The sequence below is a fragment of the Emydura macquarii genome, unplaced genomic scaffold, assembly GCF_026122565.2.
Source record: "Emydura macquarii macquarii isolate MOO-44397 ecotype Brisbane River unplaced genomic scaffold, CSIRO-AGI_Emac_v2 contig_2768, whole genome shotgun sequence".
Lineage (NCBI taxonomy): Eukaryota > Metazoa > Chordata > Testudines > Chelidae > Emydura > Emydura macquarii.
In genome coordinates, this window is record NW_027132905.1 from 20,514,456 (window position 1) to 20,534,290 (window position 19,835).

At 39.6% G+C, this 19,835-nt stretch overlaps 1 long non-coding RNA gene across 1 annotated transcript; it reads right to left on the reverse strand.

Moving 5' to 3' along the window:
* Positions 1–9,238: 9,238 nt before the first annotated feature.
* On the reverse strand, positions 9,239–10,955 carry LOC137165285 (uncharacterized). Its single transcript, XR_010923316.1, has 2 exons — positions 10,897–10,955; positions 9,239–9,687 (listed from the first exon to the last, which is right to left on the reverse strand). It is a non-coding gene; the product is annotated as an uncharacterized lncRNA (long non-coding RNA).
* Between the last annotated feature and the right edge of the window lie 8,880 nt (positions 10,956–19,835).

Here is a 19,835-nt window from a genome sequence, read left to right on the forward strand (position 1 = left end):
CTAGGGGTATGCGGTCAGAGGGGGGTTTATTTCTGTATTGAAACAAGTTCTCTCGGAGTATTTGGGTAGACCATTCTATGATGTGATCTACTTCCCTGGTGGAGGTGGTTTTAAGTGCGTTAAGGTGTATAACCTGGACTCTCTCGTTGGTGCACATTTTCTGGTATCTAAGTGCCTGGCTGTAGGTAAAAGATTTCTTGGTGCGTTAGAAGTGGTTGAACTGCTGGTGGAAATCTATGAGGGAGTTAAGACATCAGTCCAAATGACCAAAAAAAAAAAAAAAAAAATTGTCACTATAGCTCAGGTATATCATTGGTTTTACAGTGCATTTGTCCAAAAATTCTCACCTGATAAAGACAGGGTTTTACTGGAAACAGGAGTCATAGAAAGACAACTCTTAAAGATATGCACTGATTTCCAGCCTCTTTGTTCTCATGGCAACACAGTGACACTTGGGTACGTGTTGCCCGTGAAAGCAGCACCTCCTTTCCTGATGCAACAATGAAGGCTGCCAAGTCATTACTCGAGAAAAAAAGACGACAATATTCTGCACTGACCATAGAGTTGCCAGCGTTCCCATGGCCTTTAGAAACTTTTTAAACTTGCATTTGCTTGATTTTTGTCAGTTCTGTATATCTAGAATACTTCATAGCTACCTGTAGTGTTTGGGGCTTCTGCTGCAAGCTATCAAGAGTGTTCTTGGATGTTGAGGGCATAGTTACTGCCCCAGAAGCCAGTAAGATTGCTCCAGGACCTAACCAAGATCAGTGATCACTTCCTCCACCAATAAAACTATTTATTTTTGAACACTTGTTTAACTGTCATACAATAGACTCATCCTGTCAATGCATGATATGATTGCCAGATAGTAGTGACATTGGGTCATAATGACCTGGTGTGGACGTGAATTGATGGTTTAGAGAATAAGGGGGCCAATCACACTAAAATGCCAACTAGATACTAGAATATCTAGAGTTCTGCTGTACAGCCTATTTTTTTTTATTCATCTTGTTACTGCACATTACGTTATCCTTACGCAGATTTTTGATACAGGGGGAAAAATGTTTTACATTTAAAAGAAATACGGGGGATGACATGGACGTGCTACCACATGGATCTAGCACAGCGAGAAAGAACTCTGCATGGGAAAGCGCTGACAACATTTGATAAGCTTCTCCTCTCACATGGACTCACTGACATCATTGGAGAGTGAGGAAACAGAAATAGAAGCAGCTCTTGGGACATTATTTTAAAACATGTCAAAACTGGAAAGAGTGCATTTTAAAAGCCACATGCTTCAGCACAGCAGGTAACTGAGTACACTATGCCTGCTTCCCTTCCACCCACGTAGTCTCAGCAGGGGAAATAGAGGTAAGCGCTAGCTTCCAAGAATGAAACAATGCAAGCTTCACTAGATCCAGGCATTGGATTCAAAGACAAACTATTAAGGTAATGAGAATGCTTAATATTCTTGAAGCAATGGAGCAGCTGCTGTAGGGTGAAACAGTTTGATGAAAGTAAGGATGAAGTCATGGGAGTGGGGAAGATACATAATTAATGTAAAGAACTTGGGCAAACAGATGCACTGAACAACTTTAAGAACCAAGTTGAAGGGAAAAGGTTAGACGAGTTTTAGGCGTCGCAGAGCAAAGATATCCGAATCAACTGGAAGACTTAGTGGACAAAGAACTCACATGCTGTTGGGCTTGGACATCAAAGGCGACCATTTGCAGTGAGGTATTACTAATCCCAAAAGAAAAGAAAAATATAACTGTGTGCCTCAGGCCTGATCAACACTACATGTTTAGGTCAGTGCAAGGCAGCTTACACCGACCTAGCTGTGGCTGTCTTCACTTATATTTGAATCCTGCCATTGTAAGTTCCCCACTACACTGACTTAACACCACCTCCCTAAGTGGTGTTGAGGCAAGGTCAATATAATTAGGTCAACAAAGTGGAAGTGTAGACATTACATTACTTATATCCACCATTACTGGCCTCCAACAGCTGTCCCACAATGACCACTCTGGTCATGGTTGTGAACTCCACTGCCCGGGGGGGGAAGGGGGGGGGGCAGGAAGCCCCCTCTTCCCTTTAAAGCACTACACTTTTTAAATTTCTTTTCCTGATTGCCGAGCTTGGCAAGCACACCTAAAAACTCTCTATTGTTGAGCGTAACGGCCAGCTACCATGCTAGCTAGGTGTTCCAGACACATTCCTGCCTAGAATAGACAGGACATATTGGATCTCCTGTGCCTGTGGGGAGAAGCGTCTGTGCAGGCACAGCTCTGATGCAGCTGCAGAAACGTCGACGTCTACGAGAAGATTGCTCAGGGGATGCAGGAGAAGGGCTACAACAGGGACCAGCAGCAGTGCCGTGTGAAAGCCAAGGAGCTGTGGCAGGCATACCAGACGGGAGGCCAACAATCCATCTAGTGCCAAGGCAGACCTGCCACTTTCACAATGAGTTGCAAGCTGTCCTCAGCAGAGACCACACCATCACCCCCAAGAGCATCATGAAATATTTCTGAGGAGCCCAAGTTACAGGCCCCTGCAATGAACAGTGAGGAGAAGAAGGTGAAGGAGGATGGAGAACAGGCAACTGGAGGATCCAGCTGCGCAGCAAGCCAAGACCTGATTTTGACACCACTGCAGGCCAGCAAGTCTCAATAGTGGGCAAGCCTGACGCAGAGGATGGAATCTCTGGTAAGTATGCAGTTTGCTTTGAAATTACAGGGATGGCACCCCAAAGTAGCACGACACATTTTTTGATTTGCTCATTTTTGCTTATGTTTGAAGAAGAGGTAATGGAACAACGAAGAGAAGTAGAATTGCTATCTGCTTTTCATTCCCCTCTAAAATTAGTTGCTGGAGGCCACACGGAGCCGCCCAGGAGCCAAGCAGGTTGTGTGGCTAATCAGGCAGCTGTACTGATAAGGCTGCCTGGAAGCTGCAGGCCCTGATTCATGACAATATGGACCTGGGTGGTATCAGGACACCAGCAGCAGCCATGTTTTCGCTGCCTCTGTTACCCACAGGAGTGAGCTATCAGCTGAAATTACCACACCTGTAGAAAACAGTTCCACTATTCAGTGCCATTGCCCTATACAACTATAATCATGCAGCTGAGCTATTCCTTCCTCCTTTCTGCAACCCCCGAAGGGTTATACTCACCATGGCTTTGGCTGGCGCAGTGCTCAATCAATCCCAAGCAGAAGCGAGAATGTAAGTGCTTACAATTTTGAGGGATCAAGGGGAATGAGTTCAGTATCTTAAGTTTCAATTTCCATTATGAATATGCTGACAGTAGTACCTCAGTGTGTTGTATCTGCAGCTGCTGTCATTGAAGCCTTCAGGGTATCCCCTGCCAAACCCGCAGAACACCTGAGCTGGATAAGGAGAAGATAGAGGATGACTCGGGATAACATGTTCCAGTAAATCTTGCAAGTCTGTGCTGGATCAGAAACGAGCACAAGGCCTGGAGGGTCGCCCTTGCAGACAGTCTAGAAGGGTCAAGTAGAGAGGAGAAAAGTGAAGGAAAAGGAAAGGGATGTGCAGCAGGACATGCTTATGCTTCTCAGACAGCAAACAGAGATGCTGCAGACTCTGGTGGACCTGGACCTGCAGGTCCAACAATCCCAAAAGAGCAAAGCCAAGTAAAGCACACTACAGCAACACACACTACTCTGGTCACAGTTAAAATGGTCTTTCAAAGCCGCCCTGAACTGCGCAGCTCTTTGTTGAGTTCTCCTGATAGCCCTTGCATCTGGCTGTTCAAATTCACCAGAAAGTGGCTCCACCTCTTCCCTCCACCCTGGCAGAAACTTTTTTTCCTTTGTATCACAGGTATTATGCAGGACACAGCCGACTGCTATACCCATTGGGATATTTTTCTCACTGAGATTCAATCTGGTAAGTAAACACCAGTGAGCCTTCAAATGATCAAAGGCACATTGAACTGTCTTCTACACTTGCTGAGCTGGTAGTTGAAGCATTTCTTGGTGCTGTGAAGGTGCCCAGTGTTTGGCTTCATAAGCCATGTGTAGGCTGGGTCACCCATGATCACTGGGCATGTCAACGGCATGTCAACATTACCCATGGTAATCTGCTGGTCATGAAAGAAAGTCCCTGCTTGCAGCTTTCTGAACAGTCCTGTGTTCTTAAAGATGTGCACATCATACACCTTCCCTGACCAGTCCACACTGATGTCAGTAAAGCATCCCCTGTGATCTGCCAGTGCTTGCATTAGCATAGAAGAGTAGCCCTTTCTGTTGATGGAGTCTGTGGCAAGGTGGGATAGAGCCAAATATGCATGGCATCTATCACGCCACTGCAGTTCAGAAACTCCATTGCTGCAAAACTATCCACTAAGTCCTGCACATTGCCACAGGTCACAGTTCTGCATAGCAGGAGGTGGTTAATGGCCCTTGCATGACAGCAGCCCCTGTGGTGGATTTCCTGACTCCAAATTTATTTCCAACTGATAGGTAGCAATCTGGCTTTGCAAGTTTCCAGAATGAAATCTCCACTCGCTTCTCAACTACCAAAGCAGCTCTGATTTTGCTGTCCCAGTGCTGGTGGGTTGGGGAGAGGTCAGCACAGAGATCCAGGAATGTGGCTTGCACACATCTGAAAGTTCTGCAGCCACTGCTCGCCATCCCAAGCCTGCCTGATGAAAGCCCACCAGCAAGTGTTTGTTTCTCAGGCTCAGAATCAGTGCACCACCATCATCAGCTGCTCCAAGAATACCACCATCAACCTTGAATTGTCTCTCTCCATGTCCCATAGCAATCTAGCTTCCAAGGAATTGTCATGTTCCCTGAAGCTCCTCTTGTAGCTCTGCAAATACCTCAGGATCATGTGCATGCACCCTATGCTTGCAATGGTCAGGACAATACTGCAGAGCTATGCAGGCACCATGCTTCTGCCAGATATGGCAGATAGCAAGGAAGAATGTGCCAGTTTGTGGGATTTTGAAAAGGCAGCATGAAAATTATGGTATTGAGAATATTGCATTTTGGGACGTTGACCCCATGCTCCTACTCACCCCTGCGCAACTTGTTTTGGCCCCATCTGGCATTGTGAAAACTTCCCAAAAAACCCTGCACTGGAGAGTTACAAGTTGCACAGTGGGATACCTACCGATGGTGCATTTCAATCTGCATTGATGCAACTGCTCCTGGTGAAGATGCGTGCTGCTGACACAAGGAGACAGGCATGCGCACACACACACGTGATGCAATACCTGTAGCGGCTGTATACCAACATAACTTAGGTTGACAAACTGTAGTGTAGAGGTGGTCTCAGAAAGAACAATTCACTAATCACCTCCCTGACTGATACAATAAGCAGGGACAGACTTTCTATGCAACCCAAAAGAAAGGTAATTTAAAAATTAAAAAGTTATTGGATATTATCTTTCCGAACTAAAGTCCAGCAACTCAGTCAAGCAAAACCAAGTTCAAAACCTCATTGCACAGAGCATCACTCCTGTGTGCAAGGAAAGCTATGGGCAATACAGTCACTTGAAACCCCCTTGTCCAGCAACATAGCCTCTGCAAGCATCTAAATGGATACAAGTAAAAAGAAAAAACAAAACTGGGACTACACTTATCCCCATCCTGCCTAAGGAAGAGTAGATATTCCCTCACCCAAATGATCACTAATCTACATTGAGAACTCTTACAGCAGATCTCTGGTTTAAGTGCTATTCTATAACATTGCTTAACAAGGTTTTCACAGAAGACATGTTTGTATAAAGTTCCCCCTTCACCTCAACAGACATGCTTTATGACTAGTCAAGGAGGATAGGAATAAATTATGGTAACCTATAACGCCTTGTTTATGAAAGTATCCTACCAATCACTGTCTGCGGTTGAAGGCAATAAGGGGATATCCCTAACAGACTGTCAGTGATATCCATCCTCAATAGGAAGTCACTGAAGAACACATTTGAACAGTGTGAAAAGGAAGGCAGACACCAGTTACTTTTATTCCATAAGCTATGTTGCCACCAAGGTCTGATCAACTATCCTATTGCACTGTGGAGTTTCTCTGTAAAAATTTCTGTACCTTACAGCAGAATGAACTAGGAGCTGCCTGGAAAAAGCTACCACTGGTAGGTGGTGTGATCTAGAGTAACAAACGCAAGCGGTCATGTGTGTTAATTTTGGTTCTGTCTGTGGCTTGCTGTGCTTCCCTGGGCAAGTCATCTCCTGTAGCAGTTTACCCCAACTGTAGAATGGGGATGGCACATACAACACGCCTGTGAGGTAGGTGGGAGAGGACTTACTGACTGTGCAGGACTTTGAACACCTCTCTAGTCTGTACAGTGTTATTTTTTATTTTGAACATGGGGCAGAGGAAAGTTTAGCCCACGTCTAAGAGGGCAAGAACATAAGGACTATAAATGGAAGGAATGGTGTGAATAGAAGTACTGAGACACCAGAGAAGTAACGACAGAGCGTGCTAGCACAACTGCTGTTTGGTTGCGTGACTGGATGTTCTCAGGGAGACTGTCCAGCTAGTGAATAGCTCCAGAGGGAGTAACAGGGGCCAGGAAGGTTGGCAGTGAGACACGTGATTGCAAGGCAGAGTGAACATATTAGGAGCTCAGAGTAACAGCAAAGGCAAGAGGAAAATGGTTGAGCCCATAGGAAGCAGGAAACCTGGGTTCTATCCCCCCTCTGCCATTAACTTGCTATGGGACATTGGACAACTTACCTCATTGCTCTGTTTCCCCTGCAACCCTGTCTTCTCCCTTTAGACTGTAAGGGCATCAGGGCAGATGTGGTCTTTTACACTACCTTTCTACAGTGTCTAGCACAACAGGATCAAGAGTGAGAGCCTCCATATGTGATTTATAATACAAATAATGAAGGATAACCTCAAGGTAAATATTTCACTAGGTGCCATTGCACATATCTGTAACTGATAAGATTATCTCATAGTTGCACACATAGACCTTATAAATCTGTCTGAACTGTTCTTGTTTGTAGCATTGTTGTAGTCACGTTGGTCGCAAGATGTTAGACCGGTGGATTAGGTAATATCTTTGATTGGATCAATGGTTGTTGACGAAAGAGAGAAGCTCTCTCAAGCTACACAGACCTGAAGAGGAAGAGCTGTGTGCTAAAAAGCTTGTCTTTTATCAACAGACATTGACCCAATAAAAGATATTACCTCACCTACCTTGTCTCAACTATTCTTCCTCCTTTACTACTCTTTCTTAGGCAAGGGATAATACTTTGAAATGAGTACATACATGAAAATACATGATATAGGGCAGCACGTAGATAAATGAAAGTAAAACTACAAGCGGTGCTTCGTAAAACTGAGAAACTTTATAAGATACTGGTGTTAGTAAAGCTGGCAGAATTACACATAGGACAGAGAGTTGTGCCAGGGCAATTGTTCCTATTCACAAACTTCTGCACTAAATCAGTTGTAATAGAACAGACACTTTCCTATCCGTACCTACTGGATTCATGAGCGCTCTGCTTCACTGCTATACCGGACTACAGGCTGTTGTAATCGGATTTCTGGCTTCTCAGCAGTTGCAAACAGTTGGTATGGCTTAGCTTATTGAGCACAGAGCTAGGAGGCAGCGACTCTTGGCTGTGATACTGATTCACTGTGTTGCCTTGAGCAAGGCATTTTGGCCCCAGTATACATGACCCTCTCATACTGGATGCTCACCTTGAGCTACTTCACTTCAGAGATGCTAAGTACACACATCTATAACTGAAGTCAATGGTAGTGCGCAGCCACACTGACAAATGGGGCCTAGGTTTTGAAGGTAGGCACCCTAAAAACAATAGCGATCATATCTGGAAATTGAGACATGAATGTGATGTTATGCCAATCCATAAAGCACAACACACCAAGTGTTAATAAATGCATTATTTAATGTAATGTTTTTATGCATCAAAAATAAGTTGCCTCTAATGTTTTCTTTAATAAAAAAATGTAAAGGGCATATTAAAATGCTTTGCTAATGGAAAAGATACAGTCAATACAGGTGCCACTCAAATGCACCAAGAATATTTATAAGCAGTTTTATTTGCATCTGAATCCACATGGGCTTGATGAGTGAAGAGATCAATTGTTTTCAGGGAACATCAAATGCCTACAGATTTAGCGCTATGCAACAATATGGCACAATGTTATTGTTTGGAAGCATTCCTTATTTTCCTAAGAAAAAGCTCTGAAATCACAGTGGCTGTTCATTTCTCCTCTGTACCAAATATCATAAAAGACCAAGAATGTCACTTGCCAAGTAAGAAAGATACAGCAGCTTTCCTCAAAGTATCAGCATTGATCCACGTGGAAGAAATAATCAGGTGTGGTTCTACATTAATGTTGGGAATACCGTACCTCCAGAAGGAACACCCAAACAAGCATATCTTGTGCCACACTAGGGGAGATTAGATTGCTATTGTTGAGCTCTCAGAGCTCCCTGCAAATAGTTCTCCCAACAGGAAGTGAAGTGGCTAAGAGGAACCAGAAGCTGAAACTTGCCAACTCCATAGAATTCATGCCTGGGAAAGGGAACCCCAATTCTGCAGAAGGTTTGTTCCTTCATGATGCTGCTCTATTCTTCTCTACCACATCCCTATGGGCTTGTGCCTGCCCACATCCCAGAACCCAAAAATAGTATACAGAAGTTAATTTGGACCAGTAGCATTCACAAGTCCTTCTTCCTTCAACCATTGCAACATATTCACATTTAATTAAGGCCCAGTTTTTAAATAAAGAAGAGACTGAAGTTATGTATAGATGTAGCTATACTGAAGCCTATCTATTTTCAAGCCCCTGTTCTTGACAATATTGGCCCAAGTACATAAGCTTCCCCCCACCCCCCATTTCATAGTCCCTAGAAAAATGTTAGAAAATTAAACTCACATTATCTACCTATTACATTTCTCTAAGAGAAAGGGCTCTATTTCTAAAGATTTACAAATACCATGGTATGACATAAGGCTCTTGTTACAGCTACTGGATAAATGCTGATTGATAAAAGATAGCACAAGAGATTATTGCTTAGGAATAAGCAGCATTGTGTAACACATCAGACGTTATTGCCCTGAAGTAAACTGCATACTTTAAGATTATACAAATTCAAAGTTATATGCATTAGTGTGAGACTTACAAGGAATGACCATCATTTTCAGCCTCTTGTATGTATAACTCACAGAGTTACAAGCTTAGTCTCAAAGAAGAAAGGATTTTCAAAGTGTTCAGGAATTTGAGGGATTTATTGACAATTCTGTCATAATGCACAGATTCCAGTGAAGGAGATTTTAAAACATTGGGATACAAGAGTAAATGCAGCCTGGCTGCTGGTTAGGAAAGCTAGAGAAATAAGGTCATTTTGGCAGATGGGCAGGCAGCACCACCAAATTCCTTTCTTCAATCAGATTTGTTTGGGTAATAGAATTAAGGAGCACATGTAGTCTAGACCAACAAGTTGTTCAACAGTCAGGTTAAGGTTAGGCACAAAAATGAATTGAATTCACTATCACAAGAGGATAGTTTGTTTTTGTTTTGTTTTTTTTTACGGTGAGGAAAGTGAATTCAGGATCCCATCATCTGATTATCCGAACCTGTATCCTCACATTGCATCTAGATTTCCTCTCGTAGAGTCATGCAGTCACGCATATTAGAAAAACAAGAGAACATGGGACTCTAGGGAAAAAAAAGCAATCGTGAGAAAAACAGAGTGATTGACCTTTTGGAATTTGGCTTCTCTATTAACACAATTTCTTTTCTCCTTTTTAAAAATGGATTTAGTGGTTGGGAAAGATGCCAGACTAACTGGTCTAGATACCAAAATGCTCTAGTCCACGATAGAAAAGGCAGCAGCATAGGCATAACCTCACCAACATGCCTCAGCCCTGACCTGGAAGGTGAGAAAATGACCTCTTTCTCAGTGTGCATTCACTCTTCAGCTTTTCAGTGGAGACTTTCAAAAAAAGGAACCAATCACTGCTAATTGATATTTGACTGTTTCAGAGGGGTAGCCATGTTATTTTTTTTGCTGTATACAGACAGAGTCCTGTAGCACTTTAAAGACTTCGTCAGATGAAGTGGGTTGTTAGTTTTTAAAGTGCTACAGGACTCGCATTGTTTTTGATATTTGACTATGACAACCAATATATTTCACAAAGGTTTCTGAACAGCCAACACATAGTAAGAGGTGTACAGTGTAGGGAATTGAGCTAGAAGCCAGTGACTCTTGAGTTCAATTTTCAACTACCGGTATGCCTTGCTGCATAGTCCCCCTGAAATTCCTTAATATCTCTAGGGAAGATTTTCAAAGGCATAAAGGCAAGTAGGTGCATAACTTCTATATTATTCTGTATTATTTAGTAGTGTTGTTTCTTTGCATCTAACATAATAGCTTACTGTAAGGGAAAATTTACACTTTCCCCTGAAGTCTGCGACAGGATATGGGACTAGATGAATCATTGGTCTTACTAGATGTGGTAATGCCTATCAGTTTCCTGAGGCAGAAAGACAGATAGGAATCTCTGAACATCCATGTGGTGCTTCTAACAGCAAACTACAAATGTTCTACAACAAGAAGTAACAGACAGCTTGAGCATTAAGAAAACATGTGAAAGAGCAGAGAGAAACAAGAAATAAAATCATACCTGACCAATATTCTTTTTCTAAAAAGAGTTGAGACCTGATTGCTTTGTTTAAAGAACAATACCACCCAGCTAGATCCAGTCAGCTAGACATACAATTAAGAAAAAGTGCAAAACTCACTTCTGGGATTTAAAGACTTTCAAAAGTTCTGGTTTTATAAAAACACCACAAACTTGGCAAGATTCTCTAGCTTCAGTCTCTCCATATAGCTTGTCAGGAAATGCCAACACAAATTATACAAACCTAGTAATCCTCCTAACTCCCCAGGTTCTTGTTCAAGCTTCAAGACAGTAACCCCCCCCCCTCATCCATTTCTCTCAAGTGAAAGTGACTCAGCCCCTTTTTAAGGCACTGTGCCTAATTAAGCTCAGCTGCACCTAATCAGCTCCTAGCTGGGAATGCCTCCCTGACCCAATTCTGACCCTTTCTGGGAGAATTTCATTTACAGTATAAAAGTGTTTAGACTGAAAGCATATTTTGCTGTTTTCTGTATGGAAGCATAATCTCAAATTAGAGGATGTCCTCATTAACTCAGTAATACTGTATCCTATAGACTAAGAATTAGGGTTTCAGTCTTAGAGTTTATGTTCTAGAAAAACATTAACCTTTAGCAGCTGAGTTTGTTTATTTACCTGAAAAAACAAGGAGCACACTCAAATTCACATTTAAATTACTGTAGTCATCCAAATCACTGTGTTCTGCTTGGCTAATAGTAGACTACAAGAATTTGCATTTTGTGCAATTACTAATAACTATAGTTATTATGAAAATCAGCCTCACTTAGCCAAGGAGAATCACATAACTAAGAAATAAGCATATAACTTAGGTCACCAACTGAACAAAAGCCCTGTACTTTCATTAGGTGAGAGAGTTCATCTTCAGTATACTTAGTTACTTGTGTAAGTCAACATTTTAAAAACAACTTAAGACTCATATTCATCTGCCAAAACTAAAAGGTAAGATACACAAACCCAAAAAAGTTCAGAAATAAAAAGGCAGGTTGCCACCAATTATAGTATATAGGGCTTAGGGCACAATCATAATTTATTGACATTAATTATACTAGTGCCAGTTTAGAGCTTTTTATACTCCACTCCAAGAGGGAATGTTGTTAATGATGTTTGTCTTAACTCTAAATAATTCTAAACTATTTTTAAGATTGTTCAATTTCAGTCATAAGGAAGAGAAAACATAAAAAATACTTACCAGCTAGAAAAAAGAGAGATGTAATCAGCTACTGCTAGCTATAATGAGAGTTGCTTGGCTCTACCTAGTTTAAAGTCAGCCCTCCCATCCCACTCCCAACCAAAAGACATACTGGAGGGGAAAAATAAGATCCTGTAAAAAGGGTAAAACTGTGCTACAAACAATTCAAGCTAGGAACTCAGCAAAGAAAGTGCTATTGTAATATGGACTGTTTTAGGAGTGTATCACCACTAACTATGCTTTCATAACTAAAGCAATAGAAATACCATTATATTTGTTTAGTTTTGTTCTGATGGTTTTGCATGTATGTCAATGTATTTCTGAGTTATGAATAGATCACACTATAACACCTACATACAAAAATGTTTTCCTTCATACCACTGGGGGGAGGGAAGGGGAGAGAGACAAGACTAAAATTACTGTAAAAGAAATACAGGCTAGGGTAATCTACAACACCAAGATATTAAGTACTGATATCGGTATACAACCAGCTACAATAATATTACATCTAATACTCACTGCTGAAATATACAACAGCAAAACACAACTAGACTGAGGAGTAGTCATTTTACCAGGAATATATTTGTTATCCTTTAATATGACTGAAAATGAAAAAGAAACAAACAAAACAAATGTAAAACTCCAAAACAACATATGCATTTCGAGAACAAATTGTTAGTAACTAGTCTATATTAATTATTTGTTAAACACCAAACACTAAGCATGGTGCGGCACAAGACACAAATGTGAAAACAGTCTCTTTGATTGACCCTGAGCTGAGAACCATCTAATCTAAAGCTCCAAGGTGAAATCCTCCCCCACTGAAATCAGTAGGAGTTTTTCCAATGACTTCAATGGAGCCAGGATTTCATCCCTAATATTGCAATCAGCATTATAGGGGAGACCCAGTTGCAGAATTGGGTGTAAAAGGAAAACATAAAGAAGATAGAATACCAAGGAAATGCTTTCTTAGATCCCAAACCAGTAAATATGTATACATCTGTTGCATGGTGCCTGATCCTGCATAGCTGTATACATGTGCTTAACTTTACACAAGGTGAATAGTCCCACTTCCTTCAATGGGGCTACTCACAAAAGTGAAGTTAAGCACATGTGTAAGTGTTTGAAGGATTTGGGCTTAAACTCAGTTGCTCTGCTTATTATCTGTTGCAGTAGAAAACTTGCTAATAGGTTAAGCAAGTCAAAAAAAGGTAAGTATGTTTTGCAGAATATTTTTTAAAAATAAAAGATTGTTTGGTGACAATTTTCAAAACTTTTTTTTAATCTCATGTAAAAACTTTATTTTGAAATGTTTTGTTTAATTTCAGTGGGGAAAATTCTATTTTTTCTTACCTCCCACTCAAATTTTCCTCTTTATTCCATCATTTTCCACTAAAAAAGGGGTAGGGGAAAGAGGAAATGAGGAAAAGTGGTATTCCTCTTATAAATTTTAAAATGAAATATTTTGAAAATTTTCCTCCACAAAAAAGCTAATATTTTTGTTGAACTATGTTAATATTTTGTTGAAAAATTAAAAATTTCAACTAAAATGAAGTTTTTCTATAAAAAACTTATCAAAACCCCATGTTTGTATAAGAATTTTTTCTTTAAAAAATAAAAAAAATTGACCAGCTTCATTGGATTAGCATTTTGTCAGCCTTGAGAAAGAAATGGAAACTAGACAATCTATCTAGTGAGCTGACAAGCACTGAAGCTCAAATGAAGTAAATTGAAAAAAGAAGGAAATGTCTTATATTTCTATGAAAATTGAGCCTAATCCTCAACCTTGCAATTTTTGGCATTCTGCTTAATTTAACACGTGAGAAGCACAATGTGCAAGGTTAAGCACATGTTTAAGTGTTTGCAGGATTAGGAGCCATTAAGACCTCAGGCTCTGAGGATAAAATATCTCCGGTCATGACTATTCAATACACTTTGCATTCATTTAAAAGATCTGGGTTGGGGACTATTTCATCTTTTAAACTGGATCTGCAAAAGGCATGGAAATAGACTGGATGTAGGCTGTTTAAAATAACATGTTTAATTGGAATGGAGATCCATGTGGCTTCTCTGCCTTCCTAATTTTCTCCTTCTCTGCCTTATTTCTTTTCCCTCTATTTCTATATTTGTTTCCCCTTCTCCTCTTGCTCCCTTTTTTAATTTCCCTATCCAGTTCCCTCTCTCCTCTTTGTTTCTATTCTCTGTCTCTTCCCTTCCTCCTTCTGTCCCCTCTCTTCTTATATTTCATTCCCTTCATCTCTCTTCCCTTTGGCTATTTTCTATCTTCTGCTTGAAAAATTAAGTCCCACTTTCTTACACTGCTTGAAAAGATGCTGAATGGGTGAAAGAAAGGATCAGTGAGTTAGTGACAGCAGAAAGATTTTAAAAATACACCACATATATGAATTTCCCTCTCACTGTGTTGAACTGTGTGCCCCAAAGGGGACTGCACTCCTGTGAGGAGTGCATGAGGGGTTTATAATCCTTAAACAACATTTGGCAGTAGAAAAGTAAAAATCCTTCTCTGAAACAGAGGACGCAAAACTTTTTCTCCCTTAAGGTATTACTTAAGCTTCCAGGAAGGGGTCAAACTCCTCTTGGTGAAGAAAATGGGTTGACTGACATAGCCAAGCCACAGGGAACAATTTTCCTCCTCTGGAACAACATTTTCTCTGTTGACTGAAGCATCATAACAAACTGAATATAATATTCTGTTCCCTCAAGGCCTGATCCTGCAAGGTGCTGAATATCTTAAATTCCTGTTGATTTTAGTGGAGGTTAGAGGTGTCCAATCCCTCTCAGGAGGCATTCAGCACCTCAAAGGATCTTAAATAGCAGCCTCTGACCCTTTCTCCATTTGCAAATGATTTAATACAGTCAACCACTCTGATATCTGCCTATCTATCTTACATTTTTTATTACATGTTCATTATCTGCTTTCTGCAAACTCACTGCATATGACAGTCAGCTACTACAGTTGGATCTATACTATCTGTTGATTTTCTTTTTTTTTTTCTTTTTTTTTTTTTTGTAATTAATCTTTATTAAGTTCAATGTTTCCTGTATGTGTGCTTGTCATTGTAAGGAGACTAGACTGCTTTTTGCTGACACAAGCTCTTTAAATAAATTGTTGAGAGACAAAGTTTAGATCCAGACTTCCAGGAGTACTAACAAAACCCAAAGCTCTCTTTGGAAAAGGTGAAGATACATAAAAAGACTATATTTGCACATACAATTTATGAATAACACTTTCTAATGCACATTTTATTTCCTTTGTGGTTAAGGACAACAATTTATCACCCTCTTCTTTATTACAACCTTTTACATAATTGAAGACTTTTATGTCCCCCCCCAGTCTTCTCTTCTCCAGACTGAATAAACCCAGTGTTTTCAATCTTTCCCCATAGGTCATATTTTCCAGACCTTTAATCATTTTTGTTGCTGTCCTCTAGACTTTCTCCAATGTGTCCACATATTTCCTGAAGTGTGGTGCCCAGAACTGGACAGAGCACTCCAGTTGAGGTCTTATCAGTTTTAAGTAGAGTGGAAAAATTGCTTCTAATGTCTTGCTCACAACACTCCTGCTAATACATCTCAGAATGATGTTTGCTTGTTTTGCAACAGTATTACACTGTTCAATTTAGTTTATGATCCCCCAGATCCTTTTCTGCAGTACTCCTTCCTAGGCAGTCATTTCCCATTTTTATTTGTCCTTATTGAATTTTATCCTGTTTACTTCAGATCATTTCTCCAGTTAGTCAAGCTCATTTTGAATTCTAATTCTGTCCTCCAAAGCACTTGCAACCCCTCCTAGCTTGGTATTGTCTACAAATGTTAAGTGTACTATCTATGCTATTATCCAAATCATTTATGAAGCATACTTGTTAGAATACCGCATATTGGGCCAAATTCTGCAACTCTCAACTGTGTAAAATTCAAGCTGAAGTCAATAGAAGTTTTATACAATTAGGAACTTCAAAATTTGGCCCATAGTTTGTAAAATAATTTGGGATCATTCAGTATGAAAGGCCAATGGTGGAACAGTGTCATATATATACATGGGTCCAAGAATTATATCTAAGGGAATGGAGGAATGTGTAGGAGGAACTTCAGGAGCCATACAGACAGCTCACAAGACAAAAAGAAGGTGGGGAAAAGGAGAAGGATGTGGTCTAATACAGACTTTTAATTGGCACAACATCACAGATAAGGCATGAACACCTATCAAAAGTTATATGATGGGAAGAATTGTTACAACTGCCCTGTATAAATGAAAAATATTTTTATTAGTGAAAGAAACATGAATTAGAATAAGTTTGATTTCTGTTCCAATTTTGTTAATGTTAGTAATAGTAAATACTAATAATTTGCACTTATAGTGCTTCTCACCCAAAGATTTCAAAATATTTCTCAACAAATGAATCAACTCAAATAACAATCCTCTGAGACAGATAGATATTATTAAGCCAATTAGAAACACTGCACACAAAAGTAATGTTTACCAAATATAAAAGAACAATCTGTTGGAAGAGACATTTTGTTTTCTAGAACAGTTTTACAATGAACATTAAAGTAAATATAACACAAAAATATGTCTGCCTGTGTCCTTTTGAAGAAGGTTAGCAAGGGATTGTTTGTCATTTGTTTATATTGCATGTGAGTTGGTTTGTCTGCTATGTGTCTCACAGCAAGTTATAGCCACTTTTTATACCTTTTAAAAGGCAGTGTGTAAACAGTGACTAACAAATGAAATACATAGAATAAATCCCGAAGGCTAGAACTTTATTATGGGACCTCTTTTCATGGTAGGTAAATCTGTTTGCCCAACAGCCTTAACTCTGTCTTAGTTAGGGCAGAGCTGGGACATAAAAATTTGTGTCAATATAAATACTTGCTTTCAAAATAATATTGTGTTATATATACTTTGCAGTTTAAAAGTCTGTAATTTGCAACTGATATGACCTAGCATGGTAATAACTTTCAGTGACATCTCTTTAAATGATAGCTAAATCATTAACTAAAATTAAGTGCTATAACATAAATAACTTACAACCCTGGGGTGAATAAGTCTCTGATTTCACTCTATTTCAGCTGTCACTAAGCCTGTTCACAGGGTTGTACTTGTATACTTTTTAATATAAGTGTTAGGAAGGGTCATTGAATGAATTAACAAATATTTTTGTGACCTTTTCTCCTCATGCAGTTAACTTTAAAAGGGCTCAGCACTGAAACTTGAAATGAAAAATGTGTTTATTTACTCGGGTAAAGTTTCCGTCAAAGTAAATTTCAGTCATTCACTTGTTTTCCAACACATGTAAATAGTCCCACTGAACGGGTGTGAGCCAGATGGATCTGCTGATGTAATGCCTTACGGGCTATGCAACCCATTTGTGGGATAGACCATAGTAATGAAACAGGACTCCAGAAAGGGCTCACCCAATTGCCCAGTACGGGTATGTGTCTGGAATGAACATCAAACATGAGCCAGATAATTAGGAAATGTGGTCACACAACATTAAAATACAGTTATGGAAGGAAAGTATGCCTAATTAATCAGTCCAGTTGGTCCAATTTTATCCCTAAATTCAAAACTATAATTGGATCAGTCGAAATCATCCCTATACCCAAATCTGCTGAACCATTAGTAATACAAAGTTAACTAAGCTTTGGTTCCAACACAATGTAGTTGCTCCCTAACGTTACAGTACCTATTGCTAAATTAAACCTATACCTTAAGTCTTTGTTAAAATGAAATACAAATAATTTATTTCCTGTGTGAAAATTGAATACAGTAAATAATCAAATAGAATAAGTGGTAAACCCAGCTGGCTGGTGGGATCTAATAAATATAATTGGGAATATATGGTTGTAGTGTTCAGTTTTAAGATATTGTTATGGATACAAGTGTTAATAATTATATCAATGTGTATAATATTTTGTAAAATACAGTTTATATTAAAAGACTGGCAAAAAAGGCAGGAAAGAAAACAAGCATTAGAACAGGCCATCCTACTCCATCATAAAATAAGCAACACACTCAAAAATATTGTATTTCCAAGATTGTTGAAGGGAGGAGTGCCTGGGAACAATGAATCACTGAGACTCTAAACAGAATACGCACCTCAAAATTCAAGAGGCAAAATTGCTGACAGGGCTTTTAATAATTTACAGGCATGGTGCTAAAGCGTAGCTTGAGCAAAAGTCACTTGAAAATCCATGTTTGGAAAAGATAAGAATGTGCAGGCATTATGGCATGTTGTTCTGCATAACTTTCCTACTCAAATAAGACAAATAAAAGTTATGCTAATGAATAATTTAGGATGATACACATGCACTGAACTATGATATTAAAATATTAAGAAAATTGCTGATTGCCAGAAAATCCGGGTTAGTTTAATGTTAATACTTTAGGACAAGGAGTGTTGAATGGTGATAGGATAGCTTATGTAATGTTAATGTTAATAATTTATAACATAGAATGGAGAATGAAAATCAAATTTTGAAAGTTTGGGTAAATGTATAACTGGGCATGTATAATGTTAGATGACATTGATGGACATAATAAAAAAAAAGTGAACACAGGCCAAAGTTAGAGAACACTGGTCCAGAGATTGAGACTGCCATCATGAAGTGGAGAGCTTCCTGGTACCTCAGAATTTGGTAACTTGGGCTCCTACCAGTTCTGTCTTCTCTGTCTGTCATATGTATAAGATTAAAACCTATACATGACAAGGATTCTGTCTGAAAAATTGATTAAGCCTAAATTGGGTGGACTTGTGCCTCAGTTTCTCATCTTACACGTGATTAAGGCCTCCTGGCATAAATAATTATAAATTATAATATAAATTATAAATAATTATAGGATTGAACCCTTGGCATGTAGGTTTCTCAGAATGTTAAAAGGGAGATGCTTGGCTTTACTTTCTTTTAGTGTGGACCTTTCTATCCTCTGCCTTGGCCAGTTTTTCCTACCTACCCTAACCTTTTTTTTTTTTTAAACATACACAGTTGTTGGACCAAAAATGTGATTCAACTTTCAGCTCTTGGGCCTTTTAATCCCAGAATGGTCTGTGGCTCCCAGAGTTTAGGAAAATTGAAATATATGCCTAGAGAGTGACTTCCCACTATCTGAATCACTCTCAGATCTCCTGGCTCGAGATTCTCAGGCATCTCTTAAACCCTCTGTAATTTGATTTGTAAGAGTATCTTGAGATCAATCCCCTTCACCTTTGTCCTTGATGATATTCCAGGAAGGATATTAATAGTAAGCTGGTGGCAAGCAGGTGTCAAGTGCACCCTTGTGACTCAGTTTAGATTTAGGCTTTTCTCTGCTGTCCCATTATTGTTTCTCATGATCCCACTACACTCACGGTTTGTATCCCTTGGGTGCTGGGGAACCAATCCTGGACGTGGTGATTGGACTCCTGCCCCATGTAAGGTTTGGGGGCAGAGAGATTGCATAGATCCAGTTAACCCATTGACCTTTTCCTAGTTGCATATTCTGTTTGTATCTTCCCAGGATCTAGCGAGGTACAGGTGCAAACCCACTGCTTCGATCATTACATGCAGTGAAGTCTATGTATAAGGGCAGGTGCACAAGTGTATATGCAAAGACAGGCATACAAGGGTTTTTTTTAAATGAGGTCTTTGCTGTATCTTTTTTTACAATCCCTGAAAGCATACTCAACCTTCCATCTTCTGCAGTCTCGACAATGTTGTAAAATTTCCATTCTCCTTTGGAAACCAGTCCATCTGGTGATGTTTCTGACATTGCTGGGTCTCTTTCTCCGTCTTCCTGGTTTGCCTACAGTCTTGGCTGATATGAATACTGGAATCAAGTCACTCTGTGATCAGCAAGCAATGTGTGCACAGAAAGATGTTTTTCTCTTATCTAGGGTCTCACGTAATTGTGATCTTTTTAAACTTATCCTTGTCATGATCTCACTGTTTGTAGTTTTGATTATCCAATGAATTTC